The following is a 14,892-nucleotide window of genomic DNA, read 5'->3' as shown; positions in this document are numbered from 1 at the left end:
ATTGATGGAAGTTTTGGTTGGGATTTCACTTGGGTTTTGCTAAGGGAGTGATATAGATCAAGTTTAGGGGTTGTATTGGAGGTTTGAGTGGTGTTTAAGCTTGGTTTGAAAGGTTGGTTCGAAGAGAAATCGCAGGGGAAGAAAAACAGGGGTTATGGCTGAACTGGAGGTTGGGCCGCAGCATGGCCAGGGAGGGCCGCGGCCCTTGAAGGATGCTGAAGTTGGGCGCCTCTGTTTGAGGGGCGGGCCGCGGCATGGCCAAGGAGGGTCGCGGCCCTTAGTGGCTTTTTGGCCAGAAATGGCTTTTTGGCTCGGGGATGCAAACCTTAGGCCTCGGGGTCGATCCTACCACCCGGTTTAGTAGTGTTTGATGTCTCGGAGGCTAGGTTTTGGTTTGGGAACCTTTATTATTCATTTTATTGATGGAATCCCATAATTGGTTATGACCAGGTAATCGCTAAAGGACCAAAAGGTTGATCGTTCTAAAGGGTCGTTCTTATTATTAATTCTCGCTCGAACAGGAGGTAAGAAAACTGCACCCTGTGTATATGTGACATGTGTGATTATTATTAAGGCATGTTGATTGGTAAATTTGGACATGAATTGCCTATTGAATGCTAGCGAATGTTGTATACTTGTATATGTACTGACTAGTCAGGGACACTGACCTAAAGAGTCAGAAATGGCATAGCGTCATGAACGTCGAGCCAAATGAAGATTAGATCTAATCGATATCAGCGTTGAATAACTCATATGGGGTATTACCGCTGGACCGACCCTAAGGTCGATGAACTTATAAGTGCTTGTCTGGTCTAAGACCAGTTATTCAGAGCCAGGGCATATGGCTCCGGTGACTGTTTGTCACATGGCTAGGAAACGCTGTTCCAGGGTTATGACTCTAAGGTCATGAGGGAGGTTATGTTGGTGACTATTCACCATACACCTATCCTGTTCAAACTTATGAAAGGCTCACTTATCTGTTAAGCCCTGGTGACCCTATCGTCACATGGCTGGAGGGTACTGTCCCCGTATTAGTGACTCTTGCGATTGTCACCTATTTGTTTGGACTGTTGGTCCTGGTTGATTATTATGATTCTTGTTGATATTATATCATGCAGTATTACGTTTTCTTGCTGGGCCTTGGCTCATGGGTGCTATGTGGTGTAGGTAAAGGGAAAGAAAAGCTCACCCAGCCATGAATGGAGAACTTAGGTGGTGATGTGTACATATGCGGCTGCTTGACCACCACGACCAAGGCGTTCTCAGAGGAACTAGGGGGTTTACCTTATTTTTGCCGCTTAGGTCGGCGGGATTGTAAATTTGAAACAATAATGACCCTTTTGTACTAAGAACAACTTGTATATGTTTTGATTAGCTCTGCAGAGCAGTTTGTAATGAAAATATCCATTTTCTTTTTATTAGTTTTTCACCTTAACCTGTTAATTACACTTAGAGCACGTTTTTTACCAAAGGACTCGGGTAGCGGGTCAAATTTCCGATCCACCGATCACCGTAACTGTTCTGGGGTAACCAGGGCGTTACAGCTACAGCCTTCAATGGCTTAAAACTATCCTAGGGGTGAAAAGACCAAAATACCCCTAGGTCGAATAAACATTTCTAAAGGCTCCTAAGGGCAAAATTGACATTTCCACGTATTTCGTTAATCATAATTAATGCTCTCCAATTCTCGCTATTCTCGATATTCTCAAACAATTCATATCCCATTACCCTTTAATTCCCGGCAACGCTCTAATCATTAAAATCACCCCGAGACTCACCCCGAGCCCCGAACTTAAACCTGTTATGACTAAACCGCTAATTTATATTCAAAGATCGTCTCATGTCGAATAGCTCGAACAAATCCACATTATAATGTGGTCTCAACAATATGTCACCGACATGCATACAAATATACAATTACGCCCTCAATGGGCCAAAATACCAAAACACCCCTGAAATGAAATGTGGACCCACATGCATGCATTTAACATCATATTATGATATAATTCACATAAACATGCATATAATCATTTAATGGCATAATTAAACAATTATGGCCCTCCCGGCCTACTAATCCAGCCATTAAACTGCATTAGGGATTTCGGGGCATTACAATAATTATGATCATGCACATTTACAGAGACTCAAGCTCTGATCAATCTCATATTCAGCATTCATGCCATATCCTAATCACATGTATCTTATGCATCACATACTGGGTGTCGTTTTCTTACCTTTGGTCCAAGCACAGGTTACCAATAAACAACCCTCGAGCATGATCCTGTTTCCAAGCCCCTAGCGATAACTTAGTCACAACCATAAACGGTGTTTCAATGAGTTCAAGTTCCAAAACCCAATCCCCTGACCAATCCCGCGCTCTCGAGACCTCAAATCCCACCAAACATGGTGGTGGAATCATCCCCTGAGCCCTTGGGTCAAAACCCCAAAAAGTACCAAAAAAACCAAGTTCTGAAGACTGTGTAGCGCTACAGCGCTATAGTCAGCACTTCAACCCCCAAAAAGGCAACCCAGCGCTGTAGCGCTACCAACCTAGCGCTACAACGCTCAAACCAGAATTATGGGTTTCTCAACCCGTGTTCTTCGAGCTTCAAAGCTCCAAATCCAACCCAAAGGGTCCCTAACCCCTCAAATAAACATTTTAATCCCCCAAACAGTTCACCCAATAGCTTAGCAACATTAAAACAACAATAAATACCCAAAATCCCCATAGGAACTCATAATCCAAGTCTTGAGTTTATAAAACTCAAGAACACCAAGAACATAGAATAAGCTCAGGAATTCAAAGCTTAAATTACCTCTGATTTTGTCGTTTCTCGCTAAATCATCCCGCTAATAAGCTTCTAATCTTCCCTAGAATCGCTATTGCTCGATCCTCGCTTGAATCTGAGTCCTAAAACTTAAGTTTCCTTCGAAAATGCTAACGGTATCAAAAATGGAACAGGAGAGAGAGAGAGAGAAAACGTACTGAACGTTCTTTTTATGTTTCTGACAGGTTACTTTAAGCTTAAGTAACCTCAAGCAAATCCTAATGCTCGGGGTCCCGAAAACGCCCCCGGGGGTAAAATAGTCAAAATTCCCATAATTTCTCCCTGGTCTCACTAACTCCCAATTTATCATCAAATATTTATTCCCATTACCCAATATCCCGGTAATGTACTAAATACCCCTTGACTCACTCTGAGTCAAGTATGAATCTCGTTGTGACTTTCCCACTAGTATGCCTCCTAGGATCATCTCGTGTTGAGTAACCCTAGCATAACCAAATAATAATGAAGCACCACACACATACCACATAGATGCCAAATATACCCGAAATGGCCAAAATATGAAAATTTCCTAATTAAACAGAAATAGGCCCCCATGCATATTTAATACACCTAAACATGCATATTTAGTCATACTATAATATAACTCACATATTCACATAATGATACACATAAATATCACATAATCATATGATTCCGAGAATTACCATCCTGGCCCCCTAATCAAGGCCCTAAGCCTTATTAGGAAATTTGGGTCGTTACAGTTGCCGCCCTCGACTTATAAGTCAAGCCTTTCAATCTAGTATAACAGATAAACCCTCGACTTATAAGTCGAGTCTTTCAATCTGGTATAACAGATAGACCTCGACTTATAAGTCAAGCTTTTCAATTAGATATAACAGATAAGCCCTCTTATAAGCTGAGATTTTCAAGCAGATATAATAGCTAAGCCATCAACTTATAAGCCGAGCTTTTCAATGATATATAACAGATAGACAGTCATCACTTACCACAGGTATGCACAACGCAATAAACATTCTAAGCATGGTTATAACCATGTTCGATAACTTGGGCTCAAGCCCTAACCACAATCCAGGTGTAGTTTTCTTACCTCAAGTCCTGAGTGAATAGTGTATGGCGACCCCGAGTGCAATCATTTCCTCCTGAGCCTAATGATTCACCCTAGTCACAACCATAACAAGGAATAATTATCAAGAAACGAACCAATAAAGACTTTCGGATCAAGTCCTAGCCTCCAGGACCTTGAATTCTAGTAAGCCGGGTAGTAGAACTATTCCCGAACCTTTAGGTTTGAGTTCCCACAATCCAAAACACATTTCCTCACTTTTCCCTATTTAAGTTGCAGTGCGCCCCTAAAAGTGTCGTGGTGGTCAACTTAGGGCTGAGTATTTGTCGGTTTGGGTGGTTTTTTCATATTCTTAAATCCATAATTCAGTTTCGATCCGGATTGGTGCGATCCAAAAACCGACCGACCAAATATATTACAGAAAAAAAAATGACCGTGTTGGACCGTGATTTGGTCAGTTAAACCGACCAAACCGATGTTAATATTTTTTCTCATAATTTTTGAAAAAGTTTATTTAAAAAAACAAAAAAAAAATTGGATTGTTGGAATCCATTTTTGTGCTTTTTTGAAACATAAATACATAGAACATAGTTACATTCACAAATTTGAAAGTTTGAAACATAATTAAAATTCCATAAGCAAACCTCAAATCACAACACATTATCAATTCGGTGGGTGCACCCAGATTTTTCAAACGACCAAACAATGGCAGTTTATGCCGTTAACAGTTTTTTTGATGTACAGTTTAATTGGTTTTGGTTTTTTCGATATTCGGAAGATCGATGTGTTCGATTTTTTTTATTGTTTGGATTTTTTGCTCAGCCCAAGTTCAACTAGGCAGAGAGCCCACAAAATCTCCTGCACACGCGCCACGACACAACTCGCCAAGTGCTGCGATGCTAAGGCGGTTCCAGGTCCCCTGCCTCAACCAAGTTTATGAGGGTCGCAGTGGTCCACGAACAGGGTCGCGGCGCGACCCTACGAACTCAAAAACCAGCGATTTCATAAATCTCAGCTAACCCCACATCCATCCCAAAACAGAGCTTTGACCATTATAATGGTCACAACAACTCAAAAATACTTTAAATAACCTTAAAACTTAACTAAAAATCAACATCCAAGTAATTCTTTTTAGAAACTTTCAAAACCAAAAGCTTAAAAAAACAGAGTTACCTCTATTAAGAACGATTCCCAGTTGTTCAGTAAGCTTAACAACCTCTAAGTTCTCCCAAAGCAACTCAATTCCCACCAAATATTGCTTTTAAACTTTAGAATTCAAGAACTCTCATCCAAATTAAAAAATACTTAGAGAGAGAGAGAGAGAGCGTGAGAGAGAATGTTTGAGTCTTGTTTTTTGAGTTCATAAACTCAGCCTTAGCCTATACCATTCAAGTGGTCCAAAAGACCAAAATGCCCCCACTTAATTACTTTCCTCTCAAAGCCCACTAAGGGAAAAATCGACATTTTACACTCCCGTCTCACATTACACTTATAATTCCCAATTAATTTCGCCAATTCTGAAATATCAATATTTTTCCCAAAATACGACTCATACTCCCATGAGTCCCGATAACTCACCGATTACCAAAATACCCCCCTTAGTTCACCCTGAGCCTGGTATTAATCATTGTTGTGACTAGACCACTATCTTGCTCAAAAGGAGCGACTCCTGTCGAATATCTCAAATATATCCACATAATAATGTGGTCTCAATCATATAATATCATATAATCACAATTATACCCTCAGCGGGTCATGTAATGGCCCAACTACTCTAGACTATGGACCATTAATGAAAACTTAAGCATAGACACTAATCCCTAATAATACTTACAAGTGAAATAATCATACTTTATTAAAAACTTGTAAAAACAAATGTTAAACTTACATAAACTCAAAGCAGGATATGGGATCCCATTGTTTTAAAAAGGAAAAACATAACTTAATTGTAATAAAAAGGAGATTACATAAATAGGTGCGGAAAAATACACATAAACCATAAAACAAAGACTTCATCCTCGAAATCGAAACTCTCGACTCCTTGAATCCATTCCGCCTCAATACACATTCCCCAAGCATCAACGAACCTTTCCCGCCACTATAGCTATTTTCCTGCACATATAAACATAAAAGGAGTGAGCCTATTGCCCAACAAGGAAAATCTAACACATAGTCCATATACATAAATTTCATAAGAAACATAAAACATATCATAACACTTATGTCACATACATACTATAATGGCCATTATTACTTGGGGTCCCATAAACTAAGCAAGTCATATGCCCATTAGATTAGTGGGGTCTTGCTAGCTAAGCAAGTCATATGCCCATAATCTATTTGGGGCTTGTTAGTCATATAGGTCATATGCCCAAGTCTACAATCATACTTAACATAACATATTACATAACATAAAATCATAAGATAACATATAAAAGCATATAACACATAAATCCTATCTATTTTCCTTACCAAAATAACCGGGATATGAGAACTGATTTGGGACCTTGGAACACTCCTAAAAACCATTTATAATATGGTGAGTATATTGAAGAAAAGGGATGAAAGTGAAAAAGGAACTATGCTATCAAAATATACTTACCAAAAACCTTGTGCTTAAGAACTTGGATTTCCTAACCAAGAATAAGAATAAGGTTAGAATGAGTAGAAGACTATGAGAATTTTTAAAGAACATAATACAGAAATGGACTAGAGTTTGGAAATACCTTGAAGACTTATATGACCAATCTAAACCTTGAACCGAATTGTGAATAAACCTTACTTCCCCAAGTGTTTGATAAGCTTATAATGATCAAGCTTATAATTCCCAACCCAAGTGTTTACATTCTCACACTCACCTAGCAACTTGCAGCCTCTGAACTTAGAGTAATAGATGAATAAATGGCTGGGTACTAGGTCCTATTTATAGAGTTTAGGAATGAAAAGATCTTCATTTAACTTGAATAAAAATAATGGCTTTTTAAGTGAAAATAATTTGAATTATCGTTCAGCAGAGGCTGAAGACTCGTTCAGAAAGGTGCTGGACTTATCAAGAGGTTGAAGGTTTGAATGGAGAACGTTTTTGAAAACTTTCAAAAATATGCTGAAGGAGGCGATATATCGCCTGGGCCATTATGCCCGAGGCAATCGTGCAACGTTTCGTGTTTTCCGTATCTTCGTACTGCGATATATCGCCCCCTATAGCTGCGATATATCGGCATACGCTAAATATTTAAACACGAAATTACACATTTTTAGCTTAATTTGAATTGAGTAAACAGCCTAAACTAAGCCCTCTAACGTTTTCAAAGCTATTGACTGACCTTAGAGTATTCAAATTTTAACCTTAATAAATTTAATCCTCAAAATACTTAATCATTAATAAACCTATACATAACATGTGCTATTATCTTATTGGTTCTTATCTAAACCTTATAGTATAATAAATATTATCCTCAATATCAGTCATATTAATCGAACCTTAGGTTAAAATTAATATTCCTAAACTATAGGTTAAACTTAGAAAATCTACAAGTACTACTATGAGTGTCCAAATAAATCCCGGTCTGAACCAAAAATCCACAATCATAAAGATAATACTATTATTACTATTATACTACTATCTAACTTAGCTAAGTAAAGTTCTTTGGACTCTACAGGTCAAAATTACAAATATGCCCATTTAAATAAAAGTGGGCATGTTACGCACATTTAATACACTTAAACATGCATAATCAGTCATTCATAATATAACTCATGCGATTCACATAATCACAAGAATATTCTTTTAAATCACATATTAACACATAATAATCCAATAATGTTGTCACGGCCCCCTAATCAAGGCCTTATTAGGAACTTTGGGACGTTACAACTATCCCCTCCTTATAGAAATTTCGCTCTCGAAATTTACCTGAACAGCTCGAGATACTGTTCCCACATATCTGACTCTAATTCCCAGGTTGCTTCCTTGACCTTACTGTTCCTCCATAATACCTTAACTAAAGGTATGGTTTTTTTCCTCAATACCTTATCTTTTATATCCAGGAACTGAACTTGTCGCTCCTCCTAGGAGAAATCTTTCTGCAACTCCAGATCCTCATTACTCAACACATGAGTTACATCTGACATATATTTCTGAAGCATCAAAATATGGAATACATTATGAACCCCTGACAACGATGGGGGTAAAGCCAATCGATAGGCTACCTGACCAATCCTCTCCATGATCTCAAAAGGTCCCACAAACCTAGGGCTTTTCTTTCCCTTCTTCCCAAACCACTTCACCCCTCTCAAAGGTGAAACACAGAGGAAAACATAGTCCCTAACCTAGATCTTTATGTATATATGCTTTGGATCAATGTAGCTCTTCTGTCTACTCTAAGAAGCGAGCATCCGAGCTCTAATCTTCTCAATAGCCTCATTGGTCCTTTGAATTGCTTCAGGACTGTAACGCCCTGGTTACTCCAAGACCGTTAATGTGAACTTTAAACAGTGCTTAACTCACTAAATGAGTCATTAGGTTATAAACGTGCATCTAGGTGTTATTAATAGGCTAAGGTGAAAAATCTCGATCAAAGGGAAATGATATATTTTATTTAAAACATAAAACTGTACATGGGCCCATAAAAGTGTTTTCAAGTTATTTACAATCCAAAATGGTCATCACAGTGTAAAAATTACAACCTGTCGACCTAAGCGGCAAAAATAGGGTTAACCCCTAGTTCCTCTTTAAACCCTTGGCCGTGGCGGTCGAGCAACCGCATATGTACACATCGTCACCTAAGCTCTCCAACTCAAGGATAGTCCAGCTTTCTTTTGCCTTTACCTGCACCACATAGCACCCGTGAGCCGAAGCTCAGCAAGAAAACTCAATATGCTCATGAGCAGTAATAACATGTTACTAAGTCACAATAGGCATGCCTAGCAATAATAGCCCTATTCATGCATGCAATTAAGTCCAAATAATGGCTGTGGGCCCTGCCCTTTGTATAGATGACTTATGGGCCATTCCCTTTGTATTTATGACTATCAAGTCATAATGAAAGTAGATGGCCAATGTGTCCATCTAAACTAAGTGACTCAAATAAGTGACAATTAAGTCACACACTGGGGGTCCGTACCCTAACCAGATGAGTGAATATCACGTCATGATTTTGGTAATCATACTGGGGCTTGTAGCCCTAATCAGATGAGTGATTAACACTTTGAGATTCTGGTAATCATACTGGGGCGTGTAGCCCTAATCAGATGAGTGAGTCACACTTTGGGCTCCGCACCCTAATCAGACAGGTGACTAAAGAGTCACACCTTGGGCTCTGCACCCTATCAGATAAGTGACTAATGAGTGAGTCACGAACTTGGGCTCAGCACCCATAGCCATGTGACGTTGCAGTCACCTGAGCCTTTTGGCCCTGGCTCTAAGTAACTAGCCTTTAGACTACACAAGCGCTTTTAGTTTTCATCGAACTCGAGGTCCTTCAAGCATTAATGTTCATGATGATTCATGCAATGCTTATGTCAATTAGATCTAATCTTTTCGACTTGCGTTAAACACGTTAATACATTTCTTGACTCATAAGCCAATACCATATGACTAGTGCTCAGTACTACTGCCAAACTTGACTTATAAGAAACAGCTTCACAATTAATACTGACACCATTGCCGATTCCTGACTTATAGGTCAGCTCCATTCACAAGTAAGCAATGCAACCAGCATATATCATATGTCAAATATCCAAATGTAGGGCATTCAGCATGCTTACTCAAAAATCACTAGCATAGTTATGATCATGCACATTTACAGAGACTCAAGCTCTTATCAATCTCATATTCAATATTCATGTCATGCCCTAATCACATGTATCTCATGCATCACATACCGGGTGCAGTTTTCTTACCTCTGATTCGAGCAAGAAATAACAAATGAACGACCCTTGAGAACGATCGATCCTTTGATCCCTTAGCGGTCACCTAGTCATAACCAATTATGGAATCCAATTAATGAAATCAACAATAAAATGTTCTTGACCTAAACCTCATTCCCGGGACCTCGAATCGTACTCAAACGGTTAGTAGATTTGATCTCGAGCCTTAGGAATTGAAACCCTGAGCCAAAAACCCTCAAAAGTGCCCAAAATAAGAACCAAGAAAAACAGGGTAGCGTTACAACACTGCCCCCGTAGTGCCCCAGCGCTACCAGCAGAGATGAATGGCCCTAGACAGCGCTGTAGCGCTAGAGCCAGGCTCATTCAGCCTTGGTTCTTCCTCCTTCAAGTTCTCCAATTCCAAGCTTCACAAACTAATTCCAAACCTCAACCAAACTCACAAATGAACCTAAATACCCAACATACAAGTCCTAGGCATCATAACCCAATCAATATTTGCCAAAAACTCCCATCAATTCTCACTATCCAAATCAAAATTCTAACTAAAAATCAAGGGAAAAATAGAGCAAAACCAGAGTTTTCTATTGTTGAAAACTTACCTCAAGCTCAGAATTACACCCTCTTCAATGGTAGAACATAACCCTAGACCCTCAAGGCTTGGTTCCCTTGCTTGAATATTCAAATGGAGCTAAAAAATTCAAAGAAAAAGATGGAGAAAAGATGAACTAGAGAAGAAGAAACTATGCTCTATTTTCTTAAGCTTTCTACAGCTTCAATGGTTCATATATATCCTTAGGTCAAAAGGCAATATTGCCCCTAGGTCATTTAATTCCCTCTTAAGGCTTCCAAGGGTAAAATCGCCATTTCTCGCCTATCTTGTTAATCATAATTAACACCCTCCAATTCACGTTATTCTCAAATACTAATAAATCACATCCCATTACCCTTTAATTCTCGGTAATGATCTAATCACCAAATTACCCCGAGACTCACCCTGAGCCCCGAAATTAACCCCATTATGACCAAACCGCTAACTAGCATTAAAAGATCGTCTCATGCCGAACAACTCAAACAAATCCACATTATAATGTGGCCTCATCAATAATTCACCAACATGCATGAAAATATACAATTATGCCCTCAACGGGCCAAATTACCAAAATGCCCTTATAAAGAAATGTGGACCCACATGCATGCATGTATCATCATATAATAATATAATTCACATAATCATGCATACAATCATTTAATGGCATAATAAATCAATTATGGCCCTCCCGACCTTCTAATCCAACCATAAACCTCATTAGGGATTTTCGAGCATTACAACTATCCCCTCCCTCCTTACAGAAATTTCGTCCTCGAAATTTACCTGAACAGCTCGGAATACTGATCCTGCATGTCTAACTCCAGCTCCCAGGTCGCTTCCTCGACCTTGCTATTCCTCCATAATACCTTAACCAAAGGTATCGTTTTATTCCTGAGGACCTTGTCTTTTCTGTCAAGTATCTAGACTGGCTGTTCCTCATAGGAGAGATCTGCCTCATGCTCCAGATCTTCGTAACTCAAAACATGAGTCACATCAGATACATACCTCCAAAGAGCTAAAACATGAAATACGTTATGCACGGCCGACAATTCCGGTGGAAAGGCCAACATGTAAGCCATCTAACTAATCCTCTCCAGGATCTCAAATGGACCTACAAATCTAAGGCTCAGCTTGCCCTTCTTCCAAAATCTTCTCACTCATTTCCATGGCGAGACTCTAAGGAAGACATAGTCTCCCACTTGGAATTCCACATTCATGCGTTTGGGGTCTGCATAACTTTTTTTTCTACTCTGAGAAGCGAGCATCCGAGCTCTAATCTTCTCAATGGCCTCACTGGTCCTCTGAACTGCCTCAGGGCCCAAGTATCTCATTTCTCCTATCTCATCCCAATGAATGGGAGATCTGTATTTCCTACCATACAGCATCTCATAAGGTGCCACCCCAATGGTAAACTCATAAATGTTGTTGTAGGAAAACTCTATCAAAGGTAGATACTTACTCCAGGATCCACCAAAGTCCAGCACACATGCTCGCAGCATGTCCTCTAATATCTAGATCGTCCTCTCAGATTGTCCATCTGTCTGAGGATGATAAGCAGTACTGAACTTCAATTGTGTTCCCATGGCCTTTTGTAAACTCCCCAAGAACTTGGAAGTGAAAGTGGGGTTCTGATCTGACACGATCGACCTCGGTGTTCCATGAAGGTGAACGATCTCTCTCACATAGAGATCTACGTACTGGTCAACTGTATAAGTAGACCTCACTGGTAAGAAGTGAGCTGACTTGGTGTAGCGATCCATAATAACCCATACTAAATCTTGTTGACCAACAGTCTTGGGTAACCCGACCACGAAATCCATCGTGGTGTCCTCTCATTTCCACTCTGGGATGTCTAGAGGCTGCAATAACCTTGATGGCCCTTGATGCTCAGCCTTGACCTGTTTACATGTCAAGCACTTAGCCACATGTTCCACACCCCTCTTCATCCCTGGCCACCAATACAATGATCTCACATCTTGGTACTTCTTCGTGGTGCCTGGATGCAAAGAATAAGGTGTAGTATGATATTCATCCAGGATCTCTCACCTCAAAGCAGTGTCTAACGGAACGCATATCCGACCCTTGTATCTCAACAAGCCCAAATCAAACACTGTATAATCTCTGGATACTCCAGCCAAAACATCTTCTCTGATCTTGGTCAGTTGTCACCCAACTGACCCTTCTTGATTCTTTCCAACAGTGTAGACTATAGCGTAATATTGGCCAACTGGCCCACCAGCAACTCTATACCAGCTCTGGTCATATCCTCTGCTAACTCTCTGGCTATCAGCCTCGCACTATAAATCTGTCCTGGACCCTTCTGACTTAAAGCATCAGCTATCCACGTTGGCCTTTCCTGGATGATACAGAATCTCACAATCATAATCCTTTACTAACTCCAACCAACGCCTTTGTCTCATGTTCAAATTTTTCTGCATGAAGAAGTACTTCAGACTCTTGTGGCCAGTGTAAATCTCACACTTCTCCCCATAAAGGTAATGCATCCATACCTTTAATGCAAAGACCACAGTCGCCAACTCTAGATCATGAGTGAGATATCTCTGTTCATATTCTTTCAGCTAACGTGAGGCATAAGCAATCACATTCCCTAACTGCATCAAAATACAACCCAAACCTTGATGTGAGGCATCACAGTAAATCACAAACTTCTCCTGATTTGTTGGAAGACTCAGAACTGGAGTTGTAATCAACCTCTGCTTTAGTTCCTGGAAGTTGTTCTCACACCTGTCTGACCACACAAACTTTTGATTCTTGTGTGTCAGCTTAGTCAATGAAGTAGCAATTTTAGAGAATCCTTCCATGACACATATGTAATAACCTGCCAACCCAAAGAAACTTCTAACCTCAAAAGCATTCTTTGACCTTGGCCAATCTCTGACTGCCTCAATCTTGACTGGATCTACTTTAATCCCCTCTTTACTAACAATGTGCCCAAGGAAAGATACCTGAGATAACCAGAACTCACATTTCTTGAACTTTGCAAACAATCTGTGTTCCCTCAGTCTCTGTAGAACCAACCTCAAATGTTGCTCATGCTCTGGCTCTGACTGAGAATAAACCAAAATATCATCGATGAAGACGATCACAAACTGGTCCAAATAATTCTTGAACACCCTGTTCATCAAATCCATAAAAGCAGCTAGGGCATTAGTCAATCCAAATGACATAACTAAGAACTCATAATGCCCATATCTAGTGCGAAAAGTAGTCTTTGGTATGTCTCCCTCCTTGACCCTCAACTGATGATAACCAGAACGAATGTCTATCTTTGAGAATACCCTTTTACCTTGCAATTGATCAAACATATCATCTATCCTTGGCAGAGGATACCTATTCTTAATTGTTAACTTATTCAGTTCTCTGTAATAAATGCACATCCTCAGAGAACCATCTTTCTTCTTCACAAACATCACTGGTGCACCCTAAGGTGAAAAACTAGGTCCGATAAAACTCAAATCTAGCAACTTTTGCAACTGTACTTTCAATCCTTTTAACTCAGCTACGACCATTCTGTAAGGTGCTCTAGACACTGGCTCCATCCCTGGTGCCAGTTCTATCACAAATTCAATCTCTCTGTGTGGTGGCAACCCTAGTAAATCTTCTGGAAACACATCCAAAATCTCACAGACTAGTCTGGTTTCTTCTGGTCTCATTGGCATGACCTGAGTGGTGTCAACCACACTAGCTAAGAATCCTATGCAACCTCCTTGCAATAGGTCTCTAGCCCTCAAAACAGAAATGATAGGTATGCGAGGTCCATGCACAGTACCAACAAACACAAAAGGAACCTCACCCTTAGGCTCAAAGGTGACCATCTTCCTTCTACAATCAATGGTTGCCCCATATTTCACTAACTAGTCCATACCCAGAATCATGTCGAAGTCAGTCATAACTAACTCTATCAAATCCACTGACAACTCTCGGCCCTCCACTGTCACTAGAAAAGATTTGACCCATCTCCTGGATACCACTAACTCCCCAGTGGGTAATAAGGTCACGAACCCCACAACATAATAATCACATGGTCTACACAGTCTATCAATAATTCTACTAGCAACAAAAGAATGTGTAGCACCAGAATCAATCAAAATAGTATAAGGGGTTCTAGCACTAAGAAGTTGACCTATAACTACTGAGGGTGAAGCCTCAGCTTTCGCTTGAGTCAATGAGAACACTCGAGCTAGGGTCGAGCTGTATGCCTTTCTGAGTTCTTCCTTTCTTGCTTTAGGGAAATCTTTCTTGAAATGACCTACTGCTCCACTTAAGAAGCAGGCATTTGCCTTACACTCTCCCAAATGGCGCATCTTGCATCTAGGGCACTCAGGATATGTCTTCCAGGCCTCACTGCCACCCTGACAACCCATTGTAATACCTCGTGGTCGCCTATCAGGACCTGGAGCTGGGAAGGTATCAGGAACCTTCCTCTTCTGATCACTCGGGCCTCCACCCCTACCTGAACCCAAAAATGGAGGACCTGTCCTCCTCAACTCTCTTATGGCTACATTGTCCCGCTAGATCTT

Source organism: Humulus lupulus, chromosome 1 (genome assembly GCF_963169125.1).
Source record: "Humulus lupulus chromosome 1, drHumLupu1.1, whole genome shotgun sequence".
NCBI classification, from domain to species: Eukaryota; Viridiplantae; Streptophyta; class Magnoliopsida; order Rosales; family Cannabaceae; genus Humulus; species Humulus lupulus.
The sequence above is the reverse complement of the archived record's forward strand: the minus strand, read 5'-3'. Positions refer to the sequence as shown.